General features: G+C 56.3%; 1 long non-coding RNA gene across 1 annotated transcript; it reads left to right on the top strand.

The window, feature by feature from the left end:
- The first annotated feature begins 1,769 nt into the window (after nucleotides 1-1,769).
- Nucleotides 1,770-6,811, top strand: LOC125091062 (uncharacterized). Its single transcript, XR_007124572.1, has 3 exons — nucleotides 1,770-1,983; nucleotides 4,293-4,449; nucleotides 5,905-6,811. It is a non-coding gene; the product is annotated as an uncharacterized LOC125091062 (long non-coding RNA).
- The last annotated feature ends 9,555 nt before the right edge of the window (nucleotides 6,812-16,366 follow it).

The following is a 16,366-nucleotide window of genomic DNA, read 5'->3' as shown; positions in this document are numbered from 1 at the left end:
ACCGGCTACTTGTCCAGTGGGGAGGCTGGAGCGAGGGCTCGTGAAATCCCAGTCTCGGGGCAACTCCCTGGAAAAGTCAGTGCGTGTGAAGCCCAGAAAAAGCCTGAACCCCTCTTGCAGCTTTGTCCCTGGTCAGAGGGGTCCCTGGGGAGGGAGTGTACTAACCATCCAGCGAGGGGACACACGTCCCAGACAGGTGGCCGGGGGGCCATGGGCACACGTCCCAGACAGGTGGCGGGGGGCCATGGGCGATCAGAGCCATCTCGCCAACACCAGGCTGCTCCCAGAGACCTCTGTCCTCTTGAGGGCATGCTGGACAGGTTGTCATGTGCTGGGGGACTCTCAGAGGTACCCGGGGAGCCTTGGGTCCCCTCTACCTGAACAGCATTTGTTAATCTCGAGCCACGTTGACCCTTCCCTTCATTCCCTTTTCCATGGGGCAGCACGAGTTTGCAGGACGGCAAGCCCTTGGAGCAGCGCAGAAACCCTCCAGCCAGCCCTGAGTGTGATGTGCACACAGTGAAGGTCCGGGTGGGAGACTGGGGCTGGCAGGTGGGACTGAGTGACTACAGGTGAGCCAGGCCTGCAGAAAACCTCGGACAGCAGGAAGGGCACCTTTCTGAGGCCCTGCTCTGTGCGCCTGGGAGGAGTACTGAATTGGGAAGGATGCACTGTCCTGGGGAAGGGAGAGGCAAACTGCATACATATGGGGTGGGGGGAGAAAGGGGGTCCAGACAGAGTCGAGTCAAACATGTTCTCAGCTCCTGGCCCAAAGCAGCCCATCTGAAGGGGCCAGGCTAAGGGGATGGGTCAGGGAGCGCACTGGGATATTCAAGGGGGTAGGGGAGGGATTGACTCATTTGGGAAATATTTGTTGAGGGCCTACTAGGTGCCAGGTTATGCCAGGTGTTGTCCTCAGTTCTATCTGGGGTCGCCAGGCACTGAGGCAGGGCACGGGGGTCTGTCTGGTCTGCCCGAGAAGGGGGTCACATGGGCATGGCACGGGACTGCGGCTCAGCCAAGCTCCAGGGAGAGCTAGGGCTAGAACTCAAGTTCTAGGGGGCCAGTTCTGGGGCTGAGAAGCAAGCCTGGACAGATGTTGGGAGTTGGGGCTGGACCAACTGGAGGGAAGTGAGGGGCAGTGTGGGGCTTGGCGGGTGAGCAGACCCCAGAAGTACAAAGTGGAGGTATGATAGGACCTAGCTCCTTGCCTGGAACATGTCACTCATCCTTCAGGCCTTCTGGATGGGGCTCAGAGCAGGTACAGATGCCCTATACTGCTTGGGCTGGAGAGGGGTCCAAGCTGGGGGAACGGGATGGGGGCAGAAGGAATTGGAGCAGAGTCGTGGGGTAAGCAGTCTCCCACTCTGGGCCAGTGGACTGGTCAATGGGGTCTGGCAGGGCCCATAGCTGCCAACTATGGAGCGAGGTGACCACCCAGAGGGTCCCCAACAGATGGAGCCCTGGCTCGTGCCCCGGGATGGGCTCCATCTTCCCATTGGGTCTCCAAGGGCCTATGTGTATGAAGACATCTCAAAGCAATTCCCCAAGGGTGCATTTTTGTGGGAGATCAATGGGATGGCGAAGCCAAGAGAAGATACGTCTATGGAAGGAAGTCCAAGGGTATATGATTGCAAACAGGGCTCTGGTATAGAACCAAGGGTGCAAGCATGCCTTGACATTGGGATCTCTGTGGGCATTCAAGGGCTGCCCGGGGATTCCAGACCCCTTCAACTTGGCAGTAGCATGTTGGTGTATATTTCCAGGTCTTCGAAGATGATTTATACCACTAGTCCCTGCAGCTCTCTCCCCGTGATCTCGCCGGGGGGACGACCCCTTCGCTCCACACCGCCCATCTCTGAGCCAAGGAGATTCATCTTTTTCCTCGTGATTTCTTCTATTGCTTGGAAACCTATAAACCACTTGGGAAGTTTAAGAAAAGTGAAGGAAGTTAAGAAAAATTTATAAATGCTTTTCCAGAAGGTAAGAAAGACTGCAATGTTTCCTACCAGCTACTGTAGAATTTTATTACTTACTTATGTAAGTTTTAACTCTGTCATCTGCCTGGAGATCATTTTAGTGTTGAATATATAACGTGTTAGCTAATTTCCTCGGACCCCAAATTGCTGTCCCTCCAATTCATTTTATAATTCAGTTTATAAATGCTTTACCAAGTCTTGCGTTTTTATATATAATCGGTTCTTATATAAAATTGCTGCTTTGTATTTTGTTCCCATGGTGCATATTTCTGACCTTACTCCAGTACCACACTGTTAAATTATTGTTCTTTTAGAACATGTTTTATGGAAGGCTTTATAGCATAGTAGCTAAGACCACAGTCTTTGAAGTTGAACTCACTGGGATATATATACAGGAGCTTTGCCACTTAATGAATGTGTGACCTTGGGCAAGCTACCTCATGCTTCCTCATCTGTAAAATGGGGTATTAGGAGTTCTATAAAGAACGTCTCCCACACACATTCAGAACAAACCAAGAGATAGCTAAATCTATCAGACAGAGATTAAACATTAACCTTATTACTGAGGATGGCTGTCCACTGCCACCACTTGACTCCCCTCTGTATTAGAGATAGCCATTGCAATTAGGCAAGAAAAAGATATAAAAAGAATAATGATTAGAAAATCAAGCCAAGGGCGCCTGGGTAGCTCAGTGGGTTAAGCCATTGCCTTCAGCTCAGGTCATGATCTCAGGGTCCTGGGATCGAGTCCCACGTCGGGCGCTCTGCTCAGCAGGGAGCCTGCTTCCCTCTCTCTCTCTCTCTGCCTGCCTCTCTGCCTACTTGTGATCTCTCTCTGTCGAATAAATAAATAAAATCTTAAAAAAAAAATCAAGCCAAGGGCACCTGGGTGGCTCAGTTGGTTGAGCATCTGACTTTTGATTGCAGCTTGGATCTTGATCTTGGGGTTATGAGTTCAAACCCTGTGTTGGGCTTCATGCTGGGTAGGGAGCCTACTTAAAAAAAAAAAAAAAAAAGGAAAAAATCAAGCCCCAAAGCAAGGCCTCAGTGGATGTCCTTGCCCTTTATCCCTGACTTAGATACACTTGGACCCCACTCATTGGTAGCACTGGACTCCCCAAGTCTTCCCTCTACCCGCCACACAGAACTTGCCCCTATAAGGTTACTACAGAGCACAGTAGAAAGGACAAGTCCTGGAGGAGGAGAAACAAAGGAGAACAGAGAGGACAGAAATTCTCCTAGCTGCAGTCCCTTCACGTAGGAATTTGAGGTGGGGATGGTAGTGGAGAGGCCTCCAGGGGCTGTGGTCAGCATGCCTGGGAGGCACTCAGCACAGTGCCCGACACACAGTGGACGGTAAGTGCTGTTCTTATTCCCAACATGCATAGGAGCCTGTTCTGTTTCATTTCTCTTCCTGTCTTGGGCTTCTTAAAATTAAAAAAAAAATTCATTTGTATTTTTCCAGATGAAAATAGGATCCTTTGGTGGTGGTGTAAGATCAAAGGCTTCTTCTTCATGTTAGCCTGGCCCACCCCCACCATTTTAATACGTGCTGCATCAATGTGTAAATGATCCTGGGTGGGGGGATTGGTTCAGGTACAGGACTGAGGTGGGCAGTAGGTAGAGGAAGGCTGGGAGGGGTGGGGAGGTTAGTGGGTTTGGGGAATGTGAGTCCAATGGAAGAATCAGGTCAAGAGAGTCCAAAGTGGGGGTTGTGAGCACGTGGTGGACTCCCAGGTGGGGAGGGCCAGGTGGGCTCCCAGGTGGGGAGGGCCAAGTGGGCTACCAGGGGTAGGCTACCAGGGATGAAGATGGGAGCCCAGGAATTGAAGGTCAAAGCCAAGGGACTTGTAACCTTCTGGCAGCTGAGAACATATCCCAAGTTCAGAGTCCTGGTTCAGGATTCAGCTCTGCCACTGGCCACTGTAGGTCTCAGATCCCCTTTATCAAACAAAGGCCCTCTCCATGTCATGGTGCCGCAAAGGTCTCCCCTGATTAAGGGGCATCCCCCGTTCCCCCAACCTATTCTTTCTCTCCCCAGACATCCAGCCCTGCTTCCCCATTTCCCATTACCCTACTTGAGCCTTGATGTCTTCCTGGTCTCTGAGGGTCCTCTGGCCCTCTCTTTAACTCATTTATTTTAAAAATGGTTTGGAGGGACCACCATGTGCCTGCGCTCAGGAAAACCAGTGTGGGGGGGGTCACCCAGACATGGTCTCTGCTCCTGGTGGCGGGGGGGACTTCCAAATTTGAGGTCAGAGAGCCAGGAAATGATAATTAACATGATCTGTGCTTCTCTGGTCCCCATGGCAGCCCAGCAGGGGACCCCAAACCAGCCCTGGGAAGGAGGGGAAGGCTTCCTGGTGGATGTGAGGTCTGCGCTGAGCTGACAGTTGATCAGACATTAACCAGTCATGCTGTCGGCTGCAGGGAGATGAGGTAGAGAGGACTCCACGGAGAGGGACACAAGGTACACCCATGTGGGTCCGGGATGACTGGCACTGAGTTGGAACAAGAGAGCCCAAGGAGATCGCTGCAGGGGAGCAGAAAGTTAGTGGTGGGGTGTAGGCAAGTGACATGATAAGATTGGCATTTTTAACAGGTTGGGCTGGATTAGAAGAGGCAGGAGTGGATGAGGGTAGAGTCAGAAAGCTGTCCTTGGAGATCGGATGGAAATCAGATGGCAGCTTGGAGGGGGAGGAGTGCAGGGGTAATGCGCAAGGGGTGAAATGAGGGTGGGGAGGGGTGGGTGAGGTGTGGGCATAGGTGGAGTTAGCTGGGGCGCCAATGGTGTAGAAATTCAGATGTGGCGAGATGTCCTGACGTGCGGGTGGGCCAGGCCTGGGACGGTGAGGAAGAGGGACATGTGGAAATGACTCGGGTTTGAGCAACAGGGGTCGCTGAGCCAGAGCACTGCAGGAGGAGTAGTTTGGGGGGAAGAAGAGGCATCTGGGTTCGGACAGTGGAGACCAAGGTGTTAGAGATGGACATCCAGGCAGAGACAACCCCATCCATCTGGACCAAGGAGGGAAGAATTGGGGTCCTAGAAGCCTGGTAGGACAGGGTGTTGCCAGTGTGGCTGGGCTCCATGGGGTCTCCACTGATCTGGGTGGGGACCACTTGGGTTACTGGTGGGAATGGGAAGCCGATGACGTGGGCTCGTGAGTGAGGGAGGTGAGGAATGGAGACAACTGTGCAGACAGCTTTCTGGAGAGTGGCCAGGACAGGGAGGAGAGATGAGGCAGCCAGAGGCGTGAGTGGGGCTCTGGGAGGGTGCCCTTCTTTTGACGGCGAGACTTTTAAATGCCAATGATAGTTGGTGGTCGGAGGAGGAGAGGGGATGGCTGGCCAGAGGCTTGGAGAGGTGAGGTTGATGACAGTCCCGTAGAATTAGTCCTAGGCTAGTTCTGAGGACAAAGGCTCTGAGTCTGGGGACAGACGGGGAGGCATGAAAGGTTTCTGCGGGAGAGCCTAGATGGCCCAGGGCTCGGGTCAGAGGTCACTGGGCCAGGTCTGAGTCTGGAGTTAGGATCAAGATTCAGTCTGGGGTCAGAGAGGGCTCTGTCCAGAGTGGGGAGCTGATGGTTAAAACAAGGTCAGAACCTCGCACCCCGAGCTCAGGGTGCAGGCTGAGAACAGTTGAGGTCAAAGGTGAGCTCTCCTAGGTGCTCAGATCCAGGTGTCTGACCTGGCCCGGCTCCCATCCAAGAGCCCTCCACCCTTAAGGACAACCCCAGCTCAGACCCCACACTTCCTCTGGGCCAGACGGGTCCCCAACCCAACCCACCCTCCCCACAGCTGGGCACGAGCCGAGTCGTGCCCCGCCCAGTCCAGGGTGAGAATTCCGGCCACACGTCTCTGTGATGTGGTCACGTTGGAAAAATGTTAATCAAATATTCTCCTCCGTGTTTCCTTTCTTTCCCAGGCTGGATTCCTAGAAGACAGGAATTTATGGTGTGAGAGCTCCAGCCCCCGCAAACCCACAGCCAAGGTCAACAGCACGAGGCGGGCAGCCCTGCCAAGCAAGAAGGGGAGCAGTGACTTTGAGAGCTGGTTGCACAGAAAACCAAAGTACATGCATTAAAAAAAAAAAAAAAAAAAAAAAAAAAAAAATCCCTTCTCTCCCTCACGTTCCCAAACCAGGGGCTTAAACAAAAGTCCCCCAGACTGGCCCGGACAAGGCCCCTTGTCTGGGAAGAGCGAACCTTCTTGGAGACAAACTTCTGAAGCTACTGATGGGAGGGGGGTGTTCCCCAAGGGTCCGTGGAGGGCCTGAAAGGGGTCCTGTTGCTAGACCCAGCCACAGCAGCCCCCTTGTGGTTCTGGGAGGGTGGTGAGCAGGCTACCCATGGTGCCCCATCCTTCTAGCTAACCAAAGACAGCTGAGATGGACAGAGGAGCCCTGGGCCCTTCGCAAAGCTCCCCCCAACATGGGAGCCTGATTTGCGCAGTGTCCCCTCTGCCTTCTGGAGGCTGGGGTCTTCATGACCAAGGCACAGTGAATGCCCAGCAGCCCAGGGGCCAGGGCTTCCTATCACAAGCCTAGAACATTGCGTCTCTGGAAGGGGAGAATAAGCTTATCCCAGCCTCCCCAGGAGGAAAGCAGGGGCCTGGAGACCACCTTGAGTCAAACCCCAGTGCCCTGGTGCTGGGATGACAGCCCTCACCTTGATCATGAACCCGGGCAGGTGCAACAGAACGTCTACCAGTTATCCGTGCTTCTGACGTTTCTAGCCCCATGGAGTGTCGGGCACCTGGAAAAGTAAAACAAGGCAGCCTCCTGCCCCAGAGAAGCACCTCCGAGTGGGGAGCATTGACATGGAAACAAATGATGACCATCACTTGAGGGGCTGTGGGTCCCCCCAGGAGGGACGGAGCGCCCCAGGGTGCAGGGAAGGACATGGGTCAGAGAAAGTTCCTGAAGGAGGTGCCCCCAGGGGTGGCTGGAGTTCATCAGGCAGACACTCAGTGGGAGGGGGCTTGGAGGGAACATTCCAGCTAAGTCCACAGCATGTGCAAAGGCCCAGAATGTTTATACCTTGGTAAGACTTTTCATATAAATAAATTCTCAAATCCAGAAAAACAAAAAGGCTTCTGGCAAACCTCGTGTCTGGGTTTCTTGCTCAGAAAACGAAGCCCTGCTCTGCCCAGTCCAGGGACCAGCAGAGAGTGTCCGCTAACACAGCCCTCAGGTCCCCACCCTGTGCTTCCCGCAAGGGGTCAACCTCTCAGTCCCCACCTGACCCTGCCTGCTTCCTCCCCACTGTCCCCTTCCCAGGCCCAATTAATTACCACTTCACCCCGTGTGCCTGCTGTGTGCCATGAGTCGAGACGGGACAGGAGATGCTCCTTGGGGGCCCAGGGTCTTGCCAGAGCCTCTGATCCCTGGGTGCCTGGAGCAGAGGGAGTCCGAACCTCCAGTGTCTATGCTATTTTTAAATCTCTGTTTGGCCTTCAAGCACAGAGGATGGATTGATTGATCAATTGATTGACTGGTTTTTTTTAATTGAAGAATAATAGACAAAAGGATATTGCATTAGTTCAGGTGTACAATGATGGGTACATGCGTTACGGAATGGTCACTGTGGTAAGTCAGCTCTCAATGTCGTTACCCTTCTAGCAATCATCTTCCCTGTGCCCCAGGGGCGTCACGGGTTAGGGGCTACATGTTTCTTTCTTATTTTTTCCAGCTGTGCTCTGGTTTTAGGTTCCGACAACCTAGTCTTATCCTCCACCGAGCTTGTGGCTTCGCATGTGACCATCACGTGGCACCCCATGGTGGGTGTGGCCACGCTTTGCACCCACGCCCCAGCGATGGATACCTGGAGAGGTGTTCCTGCCCACATCCTGCCTACTCTGGCCAGTTCCTACCTCTGCACAGCCAGGTGGCCTGATGGGTGATAAGTAGTATCTTATTATTGTTTTTTAATTTGCATTTCTCTGATTTTAAGTGAGTTTGAGTCACTCCTTCTGTACTCTGGTTGTTTCCATTTCCTCTTCTGCAAATCGCCAGTTCATACCCTTAGCCCATTTTTCTATAGGGGGTGCCGTCTTTCTCTCCTTGCTCTGCGGGCATCCCATGTATATACTAGGACCGCAGTCCCTTGTTGCTTAAAAGGCACAGATCTCCTCCTCCTCCCATCTGTCCTTCGCTGAACCAAGATCCTGAATTCCAGTTGGATATTTTTGAGGAACTTGATAAGCTTACTCTACAATATATGGAAGAATATAGCCGACTTCGAAAAATAGAACCAAGAGGGGAAGCCTTGCCCAGCCTGCTGTGGACACAGACCACGAAGCCGTGGGAAGGAAGGAAAGCAATGGGGTCTGGGTTCAAGAACATCCAGATGGGCAGCAGAGCAGATCAGCAAGTTCAAAGAGAGTCAAACACATCACAGGTCCACGGAGAAAGGTTGGAGTGGTTAGCGGGACTGAAGGAATGGGCTCGCTCGATGGAGAAGAATTACCACTGGATCCCTGTCTACTGTCTCCTAAAAAGACGTCTCCAAAGGGATTAAAGCCAGACCAAAATATGAAAAGCAAGACTCTGATTTGCTAGAATAAACTGTTGGAGAATATGTTTGTCACACAGGAGTGGAAGGACTTCTTGAAACAAAACCCCAAATGCATACACCGTCAGGCAAATCTGGAGGACCTGCAGCCTTATCCAGAGGAAGTGGCATTTCCTCCCGGATGCCAGCCTCGGCCCTGCCCACCTGGTGAGTCATGGGCGCTCTTGAGGCTGGCAGCCCGGCCCGCCCTTCCCGTTGGTCCCCAGGAGGGAGCAGCGTGCGACACCCGCCTTATCTCGCCCCTGCCCGCAGCCCTGCAGACGTGAGGTCAGGGCAGAGATGCAAAGAGGGTGGGAAGCAGGAGACAGTGGAGGGGTCGTGGAGGGGTCAGGGAGAGGTCAGGGGTCGCTGGCAAAGCTGCCGCCACCCAGGCAATGCAGGCCCCTTGAAGGACGCCGGCCAGCCACCAGGCCTGGGGGATGTGAAAGGCTCAGGTCCCCAGGAGGTGGCAGGAGCTAGGGGACAGGGACACGTGTGACATCCTAATGGAACAGAGGGTCCTCACTTGAGATCTCCAGTGTGGGAATCTATCTGTACCCACTACCCCGCTGCTCCTCCCAGAATCCTCTGGTTTTTCCAAAGGTCCTTTGCAGCCAGACCTTCCAGCCAAGACACAGCCAGCCTGAGACGCCATTGAGAGAACCGGCTGGGATGGGTCTGCCCTCCCCGGGGCATGTCTATACCCCACTGGTCTCCCTGGGGTGCGCTGGGTATCTGTGCCTCACCCCTTTGACCAAAGGGTTGACCCTTTGACCAACCACGGGCCACCCAACACCGGCACCAGCCCTTGTCCCTAAGGCTTCTGAGTCTAGAGTGGGACGAGTGTCCCTCAACGGCAGGACAAGTGTGTGTCTGGATGCCTGGGGCCAAGCTGTGCATGTGTGCCCACATGTATCTGCGACCGTGCATGTGCAAATGTCCAACCACCTGTCCCCCTTGCCTTGTCCCTGAGTCTATGCCAGCTGAGCCAAATGCTCTTTCCCAGAAGGTCCCCGATAACTGGGACAACCGTCCTCCAGCCCGCCTTTGGGCATCCCAACCAGCGCTGAGCAACGTTCTGCCAGTCAGTCTGCTAGTTGATAAATAATTACCTGTTTAGGGGTGCACAGGGGGGCCCTGAGGGGCTTACAGCCTGGTCTGCCTCCTTTTACCAGCTGGCAGAGATGGGAGGGGACGCCCATCTGGGGGACTCTGTCCAGGCTGAGCAGGGCAAGGGGCACCTACGGTGTCATCCATACCTCCCTCCACCCCACCCCCAGCATTAAACCTGACGGCACGGGAGAGAAAACATTAGTCAGATTGTCCCAAATACACTGCTGCTTCCGTCACAACGATCTGTAGACACACACATACACGTACTTAAACACACGTGTATTGTAAAACACTGCAACTCATTTTGAACAAATGTGTTCCATTTGTGAAAATTCACATTTGTGTCGGGGGCACCCTGGCAGCCTACAGAACTTGGCCAGGCTCCTCCTGCCCCCTTCAAAAGCTGCTGCTACCCCCTTCCCAGTTCCTGCTTTCCGAGCCCAGAGAAGCCCTCTCTGACTTCTCCCACCAGAGAAGACTCTGGCTGTTTCTGAACTGGATGGAAATAGAATCTTCTAGAACACACGCTTTGATGTCTGAGATCCAGCAAAGCTACCGCACAGAGCGGTCCACACACGGGTTTTTGACATCCTCGTCTGCGGGCATCAGCCTGCCCCACCCTCCTTCTGCCCTCACCCCAGCTGCGTCCTCCGGAGCCCACCGCTGGGAAGAAGAACCTAGAAGGAGATCCTTCCAGAAAACAAATGCCTCGGGCCCACTGCATCTGTGGTCCTCCCAGAGACCGTGGTGGCCTCAGGAGCATCTGCTGGGCTCCCAGACGGACGCCTTTGATGCTGGGTAACTAGGAAACAGAGACCAGAGGGTTGGGCCCCAAGCTGTGCTTGGCCCTTTCTAGAAACGGCCGGTAGGAAAGCAACGTAGGTGCAGGTTGCTGGGGACAAGCCGTCCCGTTCGGACCAGGTCAAGAGAAGCCTTCGGAGCCACGGTCCTGTGGGAGGCAGCCCTTCAGGCCTTGGGCCAGCCGAGCCGGTGTGGGTGGGGACTGCCTGGGTGTGGCAGGAGACCCAAACCATCCCGCTTTCCAAGAAGGGACACCTCTTCCTCTGCCCACTCCCTTCTCAAGCCCTGAGTCCGTGTGGTGACACAGAGGTGGGCCAGATACCCCGTGCAGATGTTCTGCTTCTCCTTCAAGGCCCAGATCAACTGACGTCTCCTTGGTGAAACCATCTGTACCCTCTTTCCAGACCCCTCCTGGACCCTCAAGCCCCTTTCTCAGTATCGCTGGTGTGATGTTCTGCACATAACGCTGGTGTGACTTTCCACATAGCAGACAACGACCCGAGGGTCCATTCGGGATGCAAATCTGATCGTGCTGCACCCCCCTCCCCTGCTATGACCCTTCCATGGCTCCCACTGACCTCGGTGGAGACGGTCGAACTCCTCCATCTGGCATTCCGTGCCCGGCAGGACCCAGCCCCCCTGCTCTCAAGGTCCCCACCCCAAACCGAGCCTAGCCTGCTGTGTCTTGCTTCTGTGCTTTCTGAACTGTGGTCATCCCGATGGCAATGCCCCCTCTCTCCCTTTGAACTAGCAAACTTCTCTTTGTCCTTGAAATCAGGGCTAGAAGATCCTCTCCCCCAGGAAGCCTTCTCGGACTGCCAAGGCAGGGTCAGTGCCTCCTCTGGGCTCCCACAGCCCCATGCTTACCCTGGAGGACCCCATTCCTCCGTGACAAGAGTCTCCTTGCTGGACTAGGACTGAGGTCCTTCTTGGTTCATCTCCATACCTGGGGCCCAGCACGCAGTCAGTGTTTGTTGAATTCATGAGCGAATGTACCCAGTTTACGGAAGGGACGTGAAGCCTGGAAGAGCGGTAATCCCGACTCTACTTCACGTGGAGTCTAGACACAGTCCTGTGAGTTTCTAAGAGGGCTGGTTTCCAGCCTCCTGAAAGGGGCAGGTAGGATCCCACCCTAGGTCAGGCCCCCTGCAGGAAGCGACAGGCTTGACCACTGCACCCCTGGGAAGCCGGGAAACAGGGCGGCCATGGGACCAGTCTTTGGTGATCTTTGGGGATGCTTCCTGAAAACCAGGTCACCCAGGACATCCTCCCTGCAAAGCCAGAGTTCCTGAGTAGGGCCGCTCGCCTCTGGGCCCCTCTCTGCCTCCCTGGCTGGGTGGAACTCAGGGTGGGGAGGCAGCACCAGGAGGGTGTGGTGGGAGCAGGGAGGCTTCGGGAGAGACAGGCCTGATTTATGAGGCAGGCAGTGATGGGGCCACTTGGCAAGGTGGGCCTGCACGACAGACCCTTGTAGATAAGAGCCCAGAAGTATGTGAGTGATGTAAACCATAGTGGGGGGGCTCCCCAGTTTCCCCGTACCAGCCAGAGATGCCTAGACCGGGGCAGGACAGGGCAGCCATCTTGGATGGAAGGAAGCATCAGGACCTTCCCCACCAGACGGCCTGAACCTCTTCTTCTTCCCCACTGCCACGTCCACGCCACTGCTCAGACCTTCCCCATCCCTCACACTTAGACTCTGTATCATCACTGAACCCTGCCCACCTCTGCATCCTCTCTCAAGGCAAACCTGCTCCAGAATTTTTCCTGACTTCAGGCTCTTCTTCCTCACTGCTCCCAGACCAGGTTAGTCTCTAGTCTCCCCTCCCTCGTGGCTCTGCATAGCCCTTCTCAAGCTCAGCCTTCCTGACCTTCCACACTTCTCGGGGTGTGCCCACACTTCCTGATGCCTTGGGGGCCTTGGTACTCATGATGACTTAGTTCTATAATCTTTCTCCATGCTCAGCTGCTGGCAAACTCCTATTCAATCTTCAAAACCCATCTCGTTAGGTCCTTTCTTACAGAGTCATCACCGCCGCTCAGAATTAGAGGAATGGTGGCCTTCGGCTCCCACAGACCCCCAGCGTCATCCCAGCACTCTCACCAGAGTGCATCTCCATTGACAAGTCTTCTCTAGGGTAGGTGCCTCCCGTGTGCTCTCTCTGGCTCCTCAACTTCTACCTTGGTCTGTCCGGGACTCAGAATCTCCAAGGTCAAGGCCAGAGGCTCCCTCCTTTGGTGAAGAGGCTCTGCCCTGGGACCTGCTATGGGCCCTCCACCACAAACCCCTCCCCTGCCCACTCTCCATCAGCGCCCCCCAACCCAGTCCTGGCCCATCGGCCTCCATCCTGCACACAGTGGTCATGTGAAGGGAACCCCAGGGACCGCTGAGACAGGGGGAGCCTGAGGCTAGAGGCGGGGGACGGAGGTGCATAATATCCAAGCCCAACTCAAGTGGTCGAGCTCAAGCTGGTTGACTCCCTTAAATGGCTCTGTGTGCAGAACAGGTTGAGGACAGGCCCAGCCCTCGTATAGGGCACGGGACCTACCACTGGGGGCCTGGGCAGGACACAGGAACAAGGGAAAGTTACTGTGGGCAAGGTCAAGGGCTGCACCTGTTACCTGCTCAGAGCTGAAGGTACACACAGGCAGGGGTATACCAGGTGTCCACATGGGGCAGGGAGGGGTGCCAGCTGCACGCCCTGGGGCGGGAAAGAGAAGCAGGCTGTCAGCCGTACGCACGAGGCTGGTGTCGCCAACTGACTGCACGCACAGCCACTGCACGCATGTGCCAATGGCACGGCTGTCAGCCAGCGCATCCAACCCAGATTTCCTTGGCCGTGGGCACAACCAGGGGACCCATGTCTGCAGACAGGACTGCACTGTGCCGAGGCAGCCCCCACCCCCGCCACTGCCCCTGCAGACAATCACGACCCCTCCTCACTGCCCTCCCACAGGAATGCATGATTTTGGACGGAAACTGTGTCATCCAAGAAACATTCCATGTTTTCCTTGGTGCGTGCTCTGGGAACGTGGCGGGAATGCTGTCCACACTGCCGTCCACATACTTGGGCGGCTGCCGGAACACTGGGCCGCCTGGGCCAGCCGTATCCTCAGTCCAAAGGGGCCCCAGGCCCTGGAGGGCCACCCTCCTCCATCACCTGCCCAGAGGCCTGGTGGGAATATCTCTGGGGTTGGGATCAGGCTCCAGGAGGGGGCATTTTGCACCTTCCCACACCTAGTACTGGCTTGGCCAAGCACTGTCTTTGAGTCTGGGAGACAAAGACAAGGACGCCAGTTTCCCTACTAGCCACCGCATTGACTCTGGGCAAGCCATGCACCTCTGAGAGCCTCAGTTTTACCCTCCACACAATGGGCTCCCTTGGGGCCTTCCAACTCCAAAACGTCTAAAGTTAGAAACTTTGGGTCTTGACCTGGACAGCTCATACCAACAGCATAGGAGAGGACCCACCAGTATCCCCACGCCCACACCTCATGGCGGGGTCACAGCCTGTGTTCCTGCTGGCTCCTTGCTTTCAAGAGCTTCCTCCTTCCTCCTGCTTTGAGCCCAGAAGCTAGCTACGGGGCCTGGGATGCCCCCTCTGTCCGTTCCCCAGCTTCTCCTTCCCCTTCGACCCTCTCTCATCTCATCTTGGTCCCTGGCCTGGTGCTGCAGGTGACCGATAGAGGTGGGGGCTGGGGGGAGTGCTGTCTGCATTCTTCCCCTCTCCTGTGGGGAACCCAGGCCTGGCCCTCCAGTGGTTTTGGAACATTCTGGGAGGGGTGCTTCCCTGGTCCCCCAGAGCAGCTGGGGAGTCAGTGACCCAGCAGATGGGCAGCAGCCGACCCTCCCTCTGAAAGGCCTCCCGCCAAGGCAGCAGGGTTTTTTTGTCCCTGGGTCCAGGCACGAGGTTGGCCTACATTGAGCCCCCAGTCCTGAACGTGCGGGCAATGGAGTCCCCAGAGGGGGCAGCCCTGAGGGCCACCTGGGCCTCCCCGGCCGCACCACCAGGCTGGTCACCTGCTCCGCGGGAGTTAACAACAGAGCTTCAACTCTGCTTTCAATTTGGACGTGTTAGACAGAGCTTGAGGATTTTCATGTTTCCTTAGATGTTTCTGGGCTAGGGCCCGCGGCCGGGGTTGAGGACCGATGACTTCAGGGAAAGAGGCACCAGCCGCCCCGTCTGGAAGGCCACATCAGAACAGCAGACCTGGGGTTGTCCCGGCCCACGGCTTAACTGGGTGCCAGCATCCAAAATGTGGTGAAACCAAACCCCTCTTCCCAGCAGCGGAACAGCTGAGGCCTGCTGGGGGAAGGTGCTCGCCCGGGGCCCATAGGGCACCTGCCTCTCGGCTTTCGGCTTTGGTCCAGGGGGCTTCTGAGATGACATCTCTCAAGTGGGGCAGCGGGGAGGGGCCCCGTCGGGGACCCAGGTTGCGATGGGCCCCCAGCCCCTGCCACGGGGGCACAGGCATACGTCTGTGTGAGGGGCGTCAAGGCTATGCCCTCGGAGGGCTCGCCCCTCTGACTGGCATCCTAGTTTGGGGGACTTCAAGACCATCAACCTGCCAGACGAGGACCTCTGAAGGCCTAGTGCACCTGTCCCCTAGCCCAGGGCCTCGGCTGGGACCCTCGGAGCTAAGAACAAGGCCGGAGGTGAGCAGGGCCTCAGTGAGCCTTTGAAGCCCTTGACCTGCCAAGCCTGTCCTTCCTGCCTGCCCCCAGCCCCGCCGGCATTTGCCTTGGCCTGCCTCTCCCCCAGCCCTGTGCAGAACCGAGTGCCTGGAGTTGGTCACATCCGGCCCAGCCGTCTAAACAGGCCTGAGGCCCCAGAGCTTGCCGGGCCCAAGGGGAGCCCAAAATAACATCTGAGTCAGCGTCCATGCAGACACCCCCCCCGCCCGGCCTGAGCCTACAGGGAGGGGCCGAGAGAAGGCCCAGACAGAGGACCAGGCCAGGTCCGGCGGCCACCTGCTCTGGTGGGGCCCAGCCAGGAGCAGGCACAGCCCAGAGGACAATGAGAGCGCTAAGGTCAAGAGAGAGGGGCTGGGGAGTGGAGACAGGAGGGGTGGCCTCGAAGGGGCTCCTGTCTAAGGGAGACACAGGGGTCTACAGATGGTGGCCGTCCAGGGCATCGATGTCACACCACTAGGGCATGGGCAGGAGGGGTGGGCAGGAAGAAGACTTCTACCCAGCCCAAAGTCAAAGAAAGGCCTTTCCCAGAGGCAGTAAGTCCTGAAGGGTGGATTGGATCTGGACAGGACAGGAAAGGGAGAAACGCACTGTAGATGGGAGGGAGAGGCAGGCACAGGAGCCCGGGCGAGGAGGAGAGCCCGAGTCCTTAGACTCATGCCTGAGCAAGGTGGGCACCTCCACAGCCCACAGCAGCTGCTGGAATCCGCCCCTCACCTCAGAGTCCGTAGCATGGCCAGGTTGTCCGCCCTGTATTACCCAGGCCAGGCACAGAGGTGGCCCCACAGAAGGGACTCTCTGCCCAGAGCCATCCATACCCTCCTCCCCAGTACTTCGGGTGGCCCCCACCCCAGGAAACTCAGAGGAGCTGAGATACTTAGTCTGGGGCAGGGCTCAGCCGGCAGCAAGGAGAGGAGCTAGGCAGCTGTCACCCAGGGTCCAGTCTGGCCCTGGGCTGGGGGAGAGAGCGCTCCAGGCCCTGGGACCTAGGACTGTTGGATCCAGGAGGCAGGAGGCACATGGCCGTAGCTTCTTCCCGAAGATTGTCCTCGAGCAAGCTGGCCCAGGCAGTGCTGTGTCCCCACGTCCCCGGGTGGGTGGCTCGCACCCGTCCCCTCACATCACAGCCCTGGGCAGCTGGGAGGTCGCCGTGCCCCTCATCTCCAGGCTGGGGCGGGAGGCAGATACCTGAGTCCCCGCTGGCCTGTGGCTTAATCCCCAGCTTTCCTGAG

This window comes from Lutra lutra, chromosome 18 (assembly GCF_902655055.1).
Source record: "Lutra lutra chromosome 18, mLutLut1.2, whole genome shotgun sequence".
Classification (NCBI taxonomy): Eukaryota; Metazoa; Chordata; class Mammalia; order Carnivora; family Mustelidae; genus Lutra; species Lutra lutra.
The sequence above is the reverse complement of the archived record's forward strand: the minus strand, read 5'-3'. Positions and strand labels throughout refer to the sequence as shown.